The sequence below is a fragment of the Schistocerca serialis genome, chromosome 2 (assembly GCF_023864345.2).
Source record: "Schistocerca serialis cubense isolate TAMUIC-IGC-003099 chromosome 2, iqSchSeri2.2, whole genome shotgun sequence".
Classification (NCBI taxonomy): domain Eukaryota; kingdom Metazoa; phylum Arthropoda; class Insecta; order Orthoptera; family Acrididae; genus Schistocerca; species Schistocerca serialis.
Genome location: NC_064639.1, coordinates 380,512,078 through 380,524,446, shown reverse-complemented (window position 1 = coordinate 380,524,446; position 12,369 = coordinate 380,512,078). Strand labels below are relative to the sequence as shown.

The following is a 12,369-nucleotide window of genomic DNA, read 5'->3' as shown; positions in this document are numbered from 1 at the left end:
GCTTGCTTTCTATTTTTATGTGCAAAAGCTTTGTTCTGTTTTAAAAGAGTGTTTAGTTTTTGTTGTTGTTTATCCCATTTTGATTTTATTTGTTTTTCTGTGTTTTGTTTGACTGTATTCATAATATCATTAAATATTTCAGAGACTTTAATGTGATTTCCTAGTTCCAGGTGAATTTTGAATAGTTCAACATTAAGTGGTGGTGTTGTTGTTTTTTTATGTAGTTTTCTAATTTCTTGCTTCAGCCACTCAATTTCAGCTTTGTGTTTGGCATGACTAGCTACAGGTGACATACTAGAATGAGATTTTCACTCTGCAGCGGAGTGTGCGCTGATATGAAACTTCCTGGCAGATTAAAACTGTGTGCCGGACCGAGACTCGAACTAGGGACCTTTGCCTTTCGCAGGCAAGCGCTCTACCAACTGAGCTACCCAAGCACGACTCACGCCCCATCCTCACAGCTTTACTTCTGCCAGTACCTTGTCTCCTACCTTCCAAACTTTACAGAAGCTCTCCTGCGAACCTTGCAGAACTAGCACTCCTGAAAGAAAGGCAAAGGTCCCGAGTTCAAGTCTCGGTCCGGCACACAGTTTTAATCTGCCAGGAAGTTTCAGGTGACATACTGTTTACATTTACATGTATAAAGTTAGGTATTACATTATATATCAGGTCGAGGCCTACTTCATTGGGATCTGAAAGTATGAATGTGCTATTTCAGTATGCACTTTAAATGTGCATATTTTAGTATGGTTCACGAAATTCCGATGCTCTTGGAATATCCTCTGATGTCTTGTATCTTTTATGACATAATGTACAATCTTTCAATGTTTCACATGTACGAACATACGGGCTTCCTATGTCATGGTAGCTGCGCAAGCACGGTGTCGCCTGTTACCTGCGCTCTCTGGGAACTGCTAAAACTAACCTATTTCTAACAAGTCGCGGGAAAATATTGCGAATGGTGGTTTGAAAAGCGTTACTTTCAAAGTAAATATCCTTTTACATAAGTTGAACTATGTCCAAGAATGTACCACGATTTTCTTAAATCACAAAGCGTTTGACTCTCATTTAAAAATCAACTCTTTGATGATGAGCCATTTAGAAGAATTTCAAACCCTGAAAGTCAGACATTTATGTCATTTTTAAAAATTTTACTGGCACATTTGTGTGTTATATATTAAAGTGTAACACGCGCAAAAAAGATCAACATTATATGCAAAAGCTTAGCTTCTCTTGCAGCATATTAACATTAGAGACCAATATTATATGTGAAAGCTTTTCTTTTCTTGTAGGAACACTATGTATATTAATTTAAACTATTATCTTTCCCTTTTTGTGTGTTCGTGCTTCTTAACAGTGATGTTGCTGTTGGCCAACTACATCACATGTCCTATGCTCTGAATATCCGCTGTTATCGGCTGGCGAGATCACGTGACATGAGTTATGACTGGCTTACAAAAGTGCTTCGCAATCTCGATTTCAATGATTCGGAAAGCAACATGAGGTGTTTGGTCCAATTCCAATGTATACTTTCGTAATACAAAAACACGCAGTGTACATGTTGCTGCACATCAAACGTATGTCGAAAACGTGTCTTTTTCTCTGAGCTCCGTTTTCTAAAGTGCTGGGAAATTCTACGCCCATGTATAAAACCATAATCATTCAAAGGATTGATAAGTTTTGCAGTTCTGAGGGAAACTATACTGTCATTTAACACGGAAAAAGTGTGTTTTCACCCCTGAGAAAGTGCATTTTTAACCGAGAAATCCAGGATTTTTTTTTTCCTTGTCCGCTTATACACCCCATGTTATCAAGTGCCAAAGAAAAATCTGATCAGGGGCCAAGACATCCTATTATTCAAGCTTTCTCACCTTACTATTTCAGCACAGTTGCTAGTCCCTTCTGACTGAACTTATTTTCTCAAAGTGCTGCATTCACTGCTGGAAATTAAGAGTGCAAGTCCAACATCCAATTCTCGAAATGAATGCAAGGCTTCTAATTAACATCATATACATTGTATACTTATTTACAATAACAACACATTACGAAGTTTTTACATTATTCAAAACATCACAAAAATAACCCTGACCAAGACAGTGTCCAAAAACAGGCCATCTTAACCGACTACAGTCAAGAGTTCATTACATGTTTTACCTTGTTCCTACGACATCTTTGGTATTGTCATAGCCACTCTTCCTCTATGGAGTGTTCCGGTTAACTGCATAAAAATCTGTGTGTTGGAGCAAATGTCAGTTCAACTTTCATTGTGCGTTTCTTCAGAAACTGAACAGTCTGTACCCACTGTTTGAAGTTATTGTCAGACTAAAATGTAAGAAGTATTCCACTGCTAACGCATTATCACTTCATTCCAAGGTTAACCATCTGGATGGCTATGCCTTATGAAATGAAGCATAGGCATTCCTAATGAACAATGTATGTCTGAGAAATCTTCCATTTTTGACACCCAACCACTGAAAAAATTATGTACACACTGATCATAAGCATCATATCCTTTTAAGAAACGATTATGTAGGAGATGAATATCAAGAAGCCTACATCAGTAAATTTCTTTTTTTCTTCAATAATAATATCCTTAGACACTACTATACCAATAAAAATGATGGCTCACAATTCTATTTTGAGCAGCTGATCAATAGAAAACCACAGTTTCTAACTCCTTTGCAGCAGCACTGTTCGTTGTTTCATCAAAACAGAGTGAATAATACACATTATCCATGCCATTCAGCAGTTGCTTTTTAAAATAAGCTTCTTTGGCTTCAGTTAGAATGTACTGGAATCTAGTTCTACTCAAATAAACTTCGTGGAACAGCTCCAAGAAACAAACTCAGCAATCTCACTAACGCCTTGACAAGAAGCAGCCGAGCAATTGGAACAAACACTGTTTAATATCTGTATTGCTTCAGCAATACTGCCACTGGCATCGACACATAACTCTAGAGGTGGAAGAAATGGTGATAAAGTGCACAGATGTAAGATGTGGTGCCATTTTATACAAAATAACCATTTATGTCTTGATGTCACTGCATGTAGGTTCAGAGCCTGAAAGCCTTTTTGTTCCACATTTGTGACAGCATCACGTATGGTACAAATCACTCCATGATCACTGTTTTTTTGCCCACTCAGACAACTTTGTCCCTGTTTCTTCCTCCTTGAAGAACCAGTCACTTCTCACAGAACATCTGCTCACTGCTGCCCATTGTCCTTGGCAATGATGCACCACTGCAGTCAGGAAGGGCGCGAGGAGGTCGTCCAAGCCATCGGGATCAGTTTGATGGCCCTAAGCTTATTTTCATGGAGAGAGGACCAAGACTCATGCCACAATGATGAAACGTGCCGACAAAGAACCCCACCAACATCAGTTGATGGGACACAAAAGGAAGCCGTCTGAGGCAGGAGAACAGCAGCCTTGACTGCAGCATCAGCAGCTTTGTTCCCAGGCACGTCAACGTGGCCAGGAATCCACAAAAAAAGGACACGAGCGCTGGTATCAGCTAGCGAGTGAAGGGACCGTTGAATTTGTTGCACAAGAGGGTGGTCCAAATATAGGTCACAGAGACTCTGAATGGCGCTCAAAGAATCAGAGCAAATGGCATAGGGAGAATGACGATGATGGTGGAAATACTGAACAGCCTGATAGACAGCAAAAAGCTCAGCCGTAAAGCTTGAACATTGGTCAAGGAGCCGGTATTGAAAGGCATCATCCCCAACAACAAAGGCACATCTGACGCCAGCAGTAGTCTTGGAGCCATCTGTGTAAATAAGGACGTTATTAGCGAGCCTCAAATGAAGTTCGACAAACCTCAAGCGGTATATCGAATCCACGGTCCTATCCTTTGGGAGCGAGCTGAGTTCAAGATGAACACGAACCTGAGCCTGAAGCCAAGGTGGCGTCGGGCTATCACCCACTCGAGAAGTCGTAGGGAGGGTAAAATCAAGTTGCTGAAGCAGGCAACGAAAGCAAACTCCAGGAGGTAACAGGGCAGAGACATACAGCCCATATTGGCGGTCGAGGGGGGAGTCAAAGAAGGAGAAATATGACGGGTGGTCAGGCATTGACATCAATCGGCAGGCGTACCGACAAAGCAACATATCGTGTCAGTAGTTTAACGAGAATTAGGCAGCTTCGGCATACAGACTCTCAACAGGGCTGGTGTAGAATGCTTCAGTCGCCAGACGTAACACCCGATGGTGGATAGAGTTTAGACTGCGTACGAAGGACGGCCAGGCAGAAGAGTAGACAAAGCTCCCATAATCCAGCTTGGATCGGACAATAGACCAAGATAAGCAAAGCAGGACCATTCAATCCACTCCCCATGACGTACCACTGAGAACACAGGAGGACGTTTAGGGAACGGGTACAACGAGCAGTCAAGTAAGACTTGTGGAGACCAGCAAAGTTTCCTGTCAAATGTAAGACCTAAAAATTTTTCTGTCTCCACGAATGGGAGAGCAACGGAACCGAGATGTAAGGATGGTGGAAAAAACTGTTTGCAATGCCAGAAGTTCATACAGACCGTTTTGTCACCAGAAAAACGGAAACCATTAGCGACACTCCAGGAATATAGACGGTCTAGACAACACTGAAGACAGCGCTCCAGGAGGCATGTTCTCTGAGCACTGCAGTAGATCGTAAAGTCGTCCACGAAAAGGGAGTCTGAAACGTCAGCTGGAAGGCAATCCATTATTGGATTGATAGCTATGGCAAAAAGGGCCACACTCAAAACGGAGTCCTGGGGCACCTCATTCTCCTGGCAAAAGGCATCTGACAAAACAGAACTCACACGTACCCTGAACATTCGATCGAGTAAAAGTGCATTAATAAAAAGAGGGAGGCGACCACGAAGGTCCCAAGTGTGCATGGTGCGGAGAATGCCCGCCCTCCAACAGGTGTCTTAAGCCTTCTCCAAGTCGAAGAACACAGCCACTGTCTGGCGCTTATGCAAAAAGTTGTTCATAATGAAGGTCGACAAGGTAACTAGGTAGTCAACAGCAGATTGGCACCTACAAAAGCCACATTGGACATTGGTAAGGAGGCGTCGAGATTCAAGGAGCCAAACCAATCGAGAATTTACCAAGCGCTCCATTACCTTGCAGACACAGCTGGTAAGGGAGATGGGGCGATAACTGGAAGGAAGGTGTTTGTCCTTTCCTGGTTTGGGTATGGAAACAACAACTGCTTCAAGCCAGTGTGTGGGAACATGACCTTCAGTCCAGATGCGATTATAGGCGCGAAGAAGAAAGCCTTTACCTGCAGGAGAAAGGTTCTTCAGCAACTGAACATGGATACCATCGGGACCGGGCGAGTGCACTTTCGAGTTCCCGCACGGTGAAGGTGGCATTGTAACTTTCATGATTCAAAGACTGGAAAGAAGGTGGTCGTGCCTCCTCTGCTCGTTTTTTGGGGGAGGAAGGCAGTGTGTAATGGACAGAGCTCGAGGCCTATGTGAAAAAGCAGCCAAAGGCATCTGAGACATCCTCAGGATCCACAAGGACGTCATTCGCTACAAGCAGGCCAGAAATCGGTGAGTCGACCTTGGTGCCACATAGCCAGCGTAGGCCACCCCAGACAACTGAAGAAGGAGTAAAACTGTTGAATGAGCTGGTGAAAGCCACCCAGCAAGCCTTTTTGCTTTCTTTGATAACACGACAACATTGTGCACGGAATCGTTTGTAACTGATACAGTTCGCCATCGTAGGGTGGCGTTGGAAGGTGCGTAAAGCACGTCGCCGAGCACAAATAGCGTCGCTGCATGCTGTAGTTCACCAGGGGACTGGGCTCGACGTGGAGAAGAGGAATGGAATATTCAGCAGCAGTGAGAGTAACATTCGTGAGGTATGCGACCTGACTATCGCAGCTGGAGTAGTTTTAATCATGGAAGGTCACCAGGGAGGTGAAAAGCCCCCAGTCGGCTTTGGAGATGTTCCAACTAGTGGAACGTGGAGAAGGGGTGTGATGCAGGAGATGGATTACGCAGGGGAAATGGTCGCTCGAGTTTGTGTCAGACAGAGCACACCACTCGAACCGGCATCCAAGTTGGATAGGGGATACTGAGAGGTCCAAGTGGGAATAGGTATGTGTTGTGTCTGGAAGGAAGTTAGGTGCACCGGTATTTAAGCAGACTAGATTGAGGTGGTTGAAAACGTCTGCCAAGAGGGAGCCTCTCGAGCAGGAGGCTGGAGAGCCCCAAGGGGGATGGTGGGCATTAAAGTCTCCAATCAACAAAAATGGCATAGGAAGCTGAGTAATCAGTTGTATCATGTCTGCCCTAGTAAAGGCAGACGATGATGGAGTGTAAACAGTACAAATGGAAAATGTGAAAGTGGGGAGAGTAATTTGGACAGCAAGTGCCTACAGATCTGTGTGCAATGTGATTGGATCGTAGTAGACATCATCCCGAACCAGCAACATGACCCCTCCATGAGCCAGAATACCTGCCACAGGGGGTAGGTCAAAACGCACAGAGGTATAGTGTGCCAGGTCAATACGATCGCATGGGCGTAACTATGTTTCTTGGAGACCTACGACAAGCGGGCAGTGCATTCGAAGGAGCAATTTTAGTTCCTCTCGGTTGGACCGAATGCTGCGAATATTCCATTGAAGAAGTGCCATTATGAAAACGAAGGGAAAAGGAAGGAACAAGAAAGGGTCACCTCGATGGCCGCTGAGGGCCTAGCTTCGAGGGAGCACTGCTGCTGCGATCGATAGGTGGTGAGTCATGGTCCATCAACTCAACAGCTGCACCTGCCACCTTCCTGAGCTGGTCAGGAGGGGCAGCTTCCTCTGCCGGATTGGGGATGAGGAGGGATGGGGAAGGGGGATAGGACAGCCTGGAAAGGAAGGAGAACTGCACTAGCTCAGGGCCCCGTGCTCACCACACACATATCCACAAAAGAGTTGTGGACCCCCTGGGGGTGAACGCATCTTATATGTCACAAATCAACTGGCCACAACACTGTTACACAGCTGAAACTGTTACCCATCTGAAGACTGACTGTATGCTGTTGCTGTTGTGGTCTACAGTCCGAAGACTGGTTTCATGCCACTCTCCATGCTACTTCATCCTGCGCAAGCCTCTTCATCTCCAAATGACTACTGCAACCTATATCTTTCTGAATCTGCTTACTGTGTTCATTTCTTGGTCTCCCTCTACAATTTTTACCCCCCACACTTCCCTCCAATACTAAACTGGTGATCCCTTAATGTCTCAGAATGTGTGCTATAAACCGATCCCTTCTTTTAGTCAAGTTGTGCCAAAAAATTTCTTGTCTCCACAATTCTGTTCAGTACTTCCTCATTAGTTCTGTGATCTACCCATTTAATCTTCGGCATTCTTCTGTAGCACCACATTTCGAAAGTTTCTATTCTCTTTTTATCTAAACTGTTTATCGTCCACATTTCACTTCCATTTATCACTACAGAAATATCTCCAGAAAAGGAGTTCCAAACACGTAAATCTATGTCAATGTTAACAAATTTCTCTTTTTCAGAAACGCTTTCCTTGCCATTGCCAGTCTACATTTTACATCCCCTCTACTTTGGCCATTATCAGTTATTTTGCCTTCCAAACAGCGAAACTCATCTACTACTGTAAGTGTCTCATTTCCCAATACAATTTCTTTAGCATCACCCGATTTAATTCTACTACCTTCTATTATCCGTGTTTTGCTTTTGTTTGTGTTCAACTTACGTCCTCCTTTCAAAACACTGTCCATTCTGTTCAACTGCTCTCCCAAGTCCTTTGTTGTCTCTGACAAAATTATAATGTCAATGGCAAACCTCAAAGCTTTTATTTCTTCTCCCTGTACTTCAACTCCTATTCCAAATTTTTCCTCGGTTTCCTTCACTGCTTGTTCAATGTACATTTTGAATAACATTGAGGGTAGGCTACAACCCTGTCTCACTCCCTTTTCAACCACTGCTTCCCTTCATGACCCTCTATGTTATAACTGGCACCTGCATCTGGTTTCTCTACAAGTTGTAAATAGTGTTTCACTCTCTGTATTTTGCCCCTGCTACCTTCAGAATTTCAAAGAGAATATTCTTGTCAACATTGTCAAAAGCTCTCTCTAAATCTACAAATGCTATAAATGTAGGTTTCCCTTTCCTTAACCTAACTTCAAAGATAAGTCATTGGGTCAGAATTGCCTCTCGTGTCCCTACATTTCTCCGGGTTCCAAATTGGTCTTCCCCAAGGTCTGCTTCTACCAGTTTTTCATTCTTCCATAAATAATTCATGTTAGTGTTTTGCAAGACACCTTCTTTCTTTGGAATTGTTATTACTACTTTTAAGTCTGATGGTATTTTGCCTCTCTCACACATCTTGCATGCCAGATGGAAGAGCATTGTCATGGCTGGCTCTCCCAAGGCCATCAGTAGTTCTGACAGAATACCATTAACCCCCAGGGCCTTGGTTGGACAGAGATCTTTCAGAGCTTTGTCAAATTCTTCTTGCAGTATCATATCCCCCCATCTCACCTTCGTCTAAATCTACATCCACTTCCCTTTCTATAATACTGCTTTTAATTTCATCTCCCTTGTACACTTTATATACCCTCCCATCTTTCGGCTTTCCCTTCACTGCTTAACCATCTGAACTCTTGATATTGATACAGCTGCTGCTCTTTTCCCTAAAGGCCTCTAATTTTCCTGTGGGGAATATCTGTCTTTCCCCTAGTGAAATACGCTTCTAAATCTTTACATTTGTCCTCAGCCATTACTGCTTAGCAATTTTGCACTTCCTGTTGATCTCATTTTTTAAACGCTTGTATTCCCTTCCACCTGTTTCACTTGCTGCCTTTTTCAATGTCCTCGTTTCATCAATCAAATTCAATATCTATTCTTTTATTCCAGAATTTCAACTGGTCTTGTCTTTTTACCTATTTGATCATCTGCTTCCTTCACTACTTCATCTCTCATAGCTACCCATTCATCTTCTAGTGTATTCCTTTCCCTTGTTGTTGTCAACCATTGTCTAATGCTCCTCTGAAACTCTCAACAATCTCTGGTTCTTTCAATTTATCCAGGTCCCCTCTCCTTAATTTCCTACCTTTTTCCAATTTCTTCAGTTTTAATCTACAGTTCATAGCCAGTAAATTATAGTCAGGGTTCACATCTGCCGCTGGAAATTTTGACAATTTAAAATCTGGTTCCTAAATCTCTGTCTAACCATTATACAGGGTGTTACAAAAAGGCACGGCCAAGCACACAAAGAAAGAAAATATGTTATGTGGACATGTGTCCGGAAACGCTTACTTTCCATGTTGAGCTCATTTTATTACTTCTCTTCAAATCACGTTAATCATGGAATGGAAACACACCGCAACAGAACGTACCAGTGTGACTTCAAACACTTTGTTACAGGAAATGTTCAAAATGTCCACCATTAGCAAGGATACATGCATCCCCCCACCGTCGCATGGAATCCCTGATGCGCTGATGCAGCCCTGGGGAACGGCGTATTGTATCACAGACGTCCACAATAAGAGCACGAAGAGTCTACATTTGGTACCGGGGTTGCGTAGACAAAAGCTTTCAAATGCCCCCACAATTGAAAGTCAAGAGGGCTGAGGTCAGGAGAGTGTGGAGGCCATGGAATTGGTCCGCCTTCCATCGGTCACCGAATCTGTTGTTGAGAAGCGTACGAACACTTCGACTGAAATGTGCAGGAGCTCCTTCGTGCATGAACCACATGTGTCGTACTTGTAAAGGCACATGTTCTAGCAGCACAGGTAGAGTATCCCGTATGAAATCATGATAACGTGCTCCATTGAGCGTAGGTGGAAGAACATGGGGCCCAATCAAGACATCACCAACAACGCCTGCCCAAACGTTCACAGATAATCTGTGTTGATGACATGATTGCACAATTGCGTGTGGATTCTCGTCAGCCCACACATGTTGATTGTGAAAATTTACAATTTGATCACGTTGGAATGAAGCCTCATCCGTAAAGAGAACATTTGCACTGAAATGAAGATTGACACATTGTTGGATGAACCATTCGCAGAAGTGTTCCCGTGGAGGCCAATCAGCTGCTGATAGTGCCTGCACACACTGTACATGGTACGGAAACAACTGGTTCTCCCGTAGCACTCTCCATACAGTGATGTGGTCAACGTTACCTTGTACAGCAGCAACTGCTCTGATGCTGACATTGGGGTTATTGTCAACTGTACGAAGAATTGCCTCGTCCATTGCAGGTGTACTCGTCGTTCTAGGTCTTCCCCAGTTGTGAATCATAGGCTGGAATGTTCCGTGGTCCCTAAGACGCTGATCAATTGCTTCGAACGTCTTCCTGTCGGGACACCTTCATTCTGGAAATCTGTCTCGATCCAAACGAACCGCGCCACGGCTATCGCCCCGTGCTAATCCATTCATCAAAGGGGCATCTGCCAACTCCGCATTTGTAAACATTGCACTGACTGCAAAACCACGTTTGTGATGAACACTAACCTGTTGATGCTACTTACTGACGTGCTTGATCCAGAATGAGATTTTCACTCTGCAGCGGAGTGTGCGCTGATATGAAACTTCCTGGCAGATTAAAACTGTGTGCTCGAGTTCGAGTCTCGGTCGGGCACACAGTTTTGATGTACTTGATGCTAGTACTGTAGAGCAATGAGTCGCATGCCAACACAAGCACCGAAGTCAACATTACCTTCCTTCAATTGGGCCAAGTGGCGGTGAATGGAGGAAGTACAGTACATACTGGCGAAACTAAAATGAGCTCTAACATGGAAATTAAGCGTTTCCGGACACATGTCCGCATAACATCTTTTCTTTATTTGTGTGTGAGGAATGTTTCCTGAAAGTTTGGCTCTACCTTTTTGTAACACCCTGTATAATTAATCTGAAACCTTTCAGTATCTCCATGTCTCTTCCAGTTACATAACCTTCTTTTATGATTCTTAAACCAAGTGTTAGCTATGATTAAATACTGTACACTATCCACTGCAAAAAATCTTTGTTCATTCAAAGTAAGGAAATGCTATTTTTGAGATTATGCAGTTTCACAAGAAGTTTTTCTCTCTGTGTTGATACCATTGTCCACCGCACCGTATCTGACTGGTTATCACGAAATGCTGGACACTGCTATTCCATAAATGTCCAACATTTTATTTCTTTATTACTAGTTTGAAAAGGCAAGAATTGGGTGCTTGCCATCTGTGGCTGGCAGCCAAACTGTAAAGTACAAGTGAGACTATATACCATGCACTTTAGTCTGACCAATTGCCTTTCTGTCCCCACGAGTGCAAATGCCATATTTACTACATCATAAGACACCCCTCCCTCTTTTTTAATATTAAACGAAGTTGTAAACTCTGTTATTGGTGTGAAGTATCGTAAGACAAGCCTAAAAATGTTACCTTATACCTCTGCTAAACTCATAGCACTTATTGAAACTTCCTGATAGATTAAAACTGTGTGCCGGACCGAGACTTGAACTCGGGACCTTTGCCTTTGGCGGGCAAGTGCTCTATCAACTCAGTTGGTAGGTTGTCCTCTAGAGTGATTCAGCAGACATCTGACCACTTCATGCTAATAATAAGCGTCATTAAATTGCCAAGCTTTAGGATTATCAGTGCAGCAGAGTAGTAGTAGATTTAGTGCCATTGTTAAAGCTTGTGCTTAACTTGCTGTGCCACGTTTCAAGTAATCTCTGAAACATTTATTTACTGCAGAAATGTATACTATTGTTAATTTGTCCATTTGCAAAGTCATTTCAGTTCTGACTACTAAAATTCAGACAAACTGCAGTTTAAGCACGGTAGTTGCTCATAAAAGCAAACTGAGGAGCTACTTCACTGAACAGTAGTGGCTCCGGTCTTGTCATCTGACATACAGCTTTGAGAGCTGTGTGCTGACCACATGCAACTCCATATCCACATCCAGTGATGCCTTTGAGCTGAGAATGACACAGCGGCAAATCTGTAGTATCGGGCCTTCATGGCCTGTTCAGGTGGAGTTAACTTAAATAGCTCATAAAAAAATCAAAGCAAGCAGGACACATTGCCATGGTTGCCAGTCTAACTAAATCTGCTGCCAACTCCCACTCCACATTCATCTTAGTGCTTGGCCAGATTGGTGCCACTGTTTCCCATACCACCATTATAAAAATAATCAAATAAAATCTCTGCAAGATTTCAACTAACAAATCTCAGCTGACAGCCCTAATATTAAGCTGTTACATATGGTAAAAGTTGACCCTGCATTTTTCAAAGGACAAATCTGGGGAAAAAGTTCTTTACAGCCTGGTAAAAACTGTATTACCTATGATTTTGTAGAATGCTACTTACTCATCTCCTATCAACAGATGAGTACAATAATATAAAATTGGCCTCAATGTA

At 43.1% G+C, this 12,369-nt stretch overlaps 1 protein-coding gene across 5 annotated transcripts in view; it reads right to left on the bottom strand.

Annotated features, from left to right (window-relative positions):
• LOC126457204 (aurora kinase A-A-like) overlaps window positions 1-12,369 on the bottom strand; it is a 161,430-nt gene that overhangs the window by 100,232 nt on the left and 48,829 nt on the right. The window lies entirely within an intron of this gene.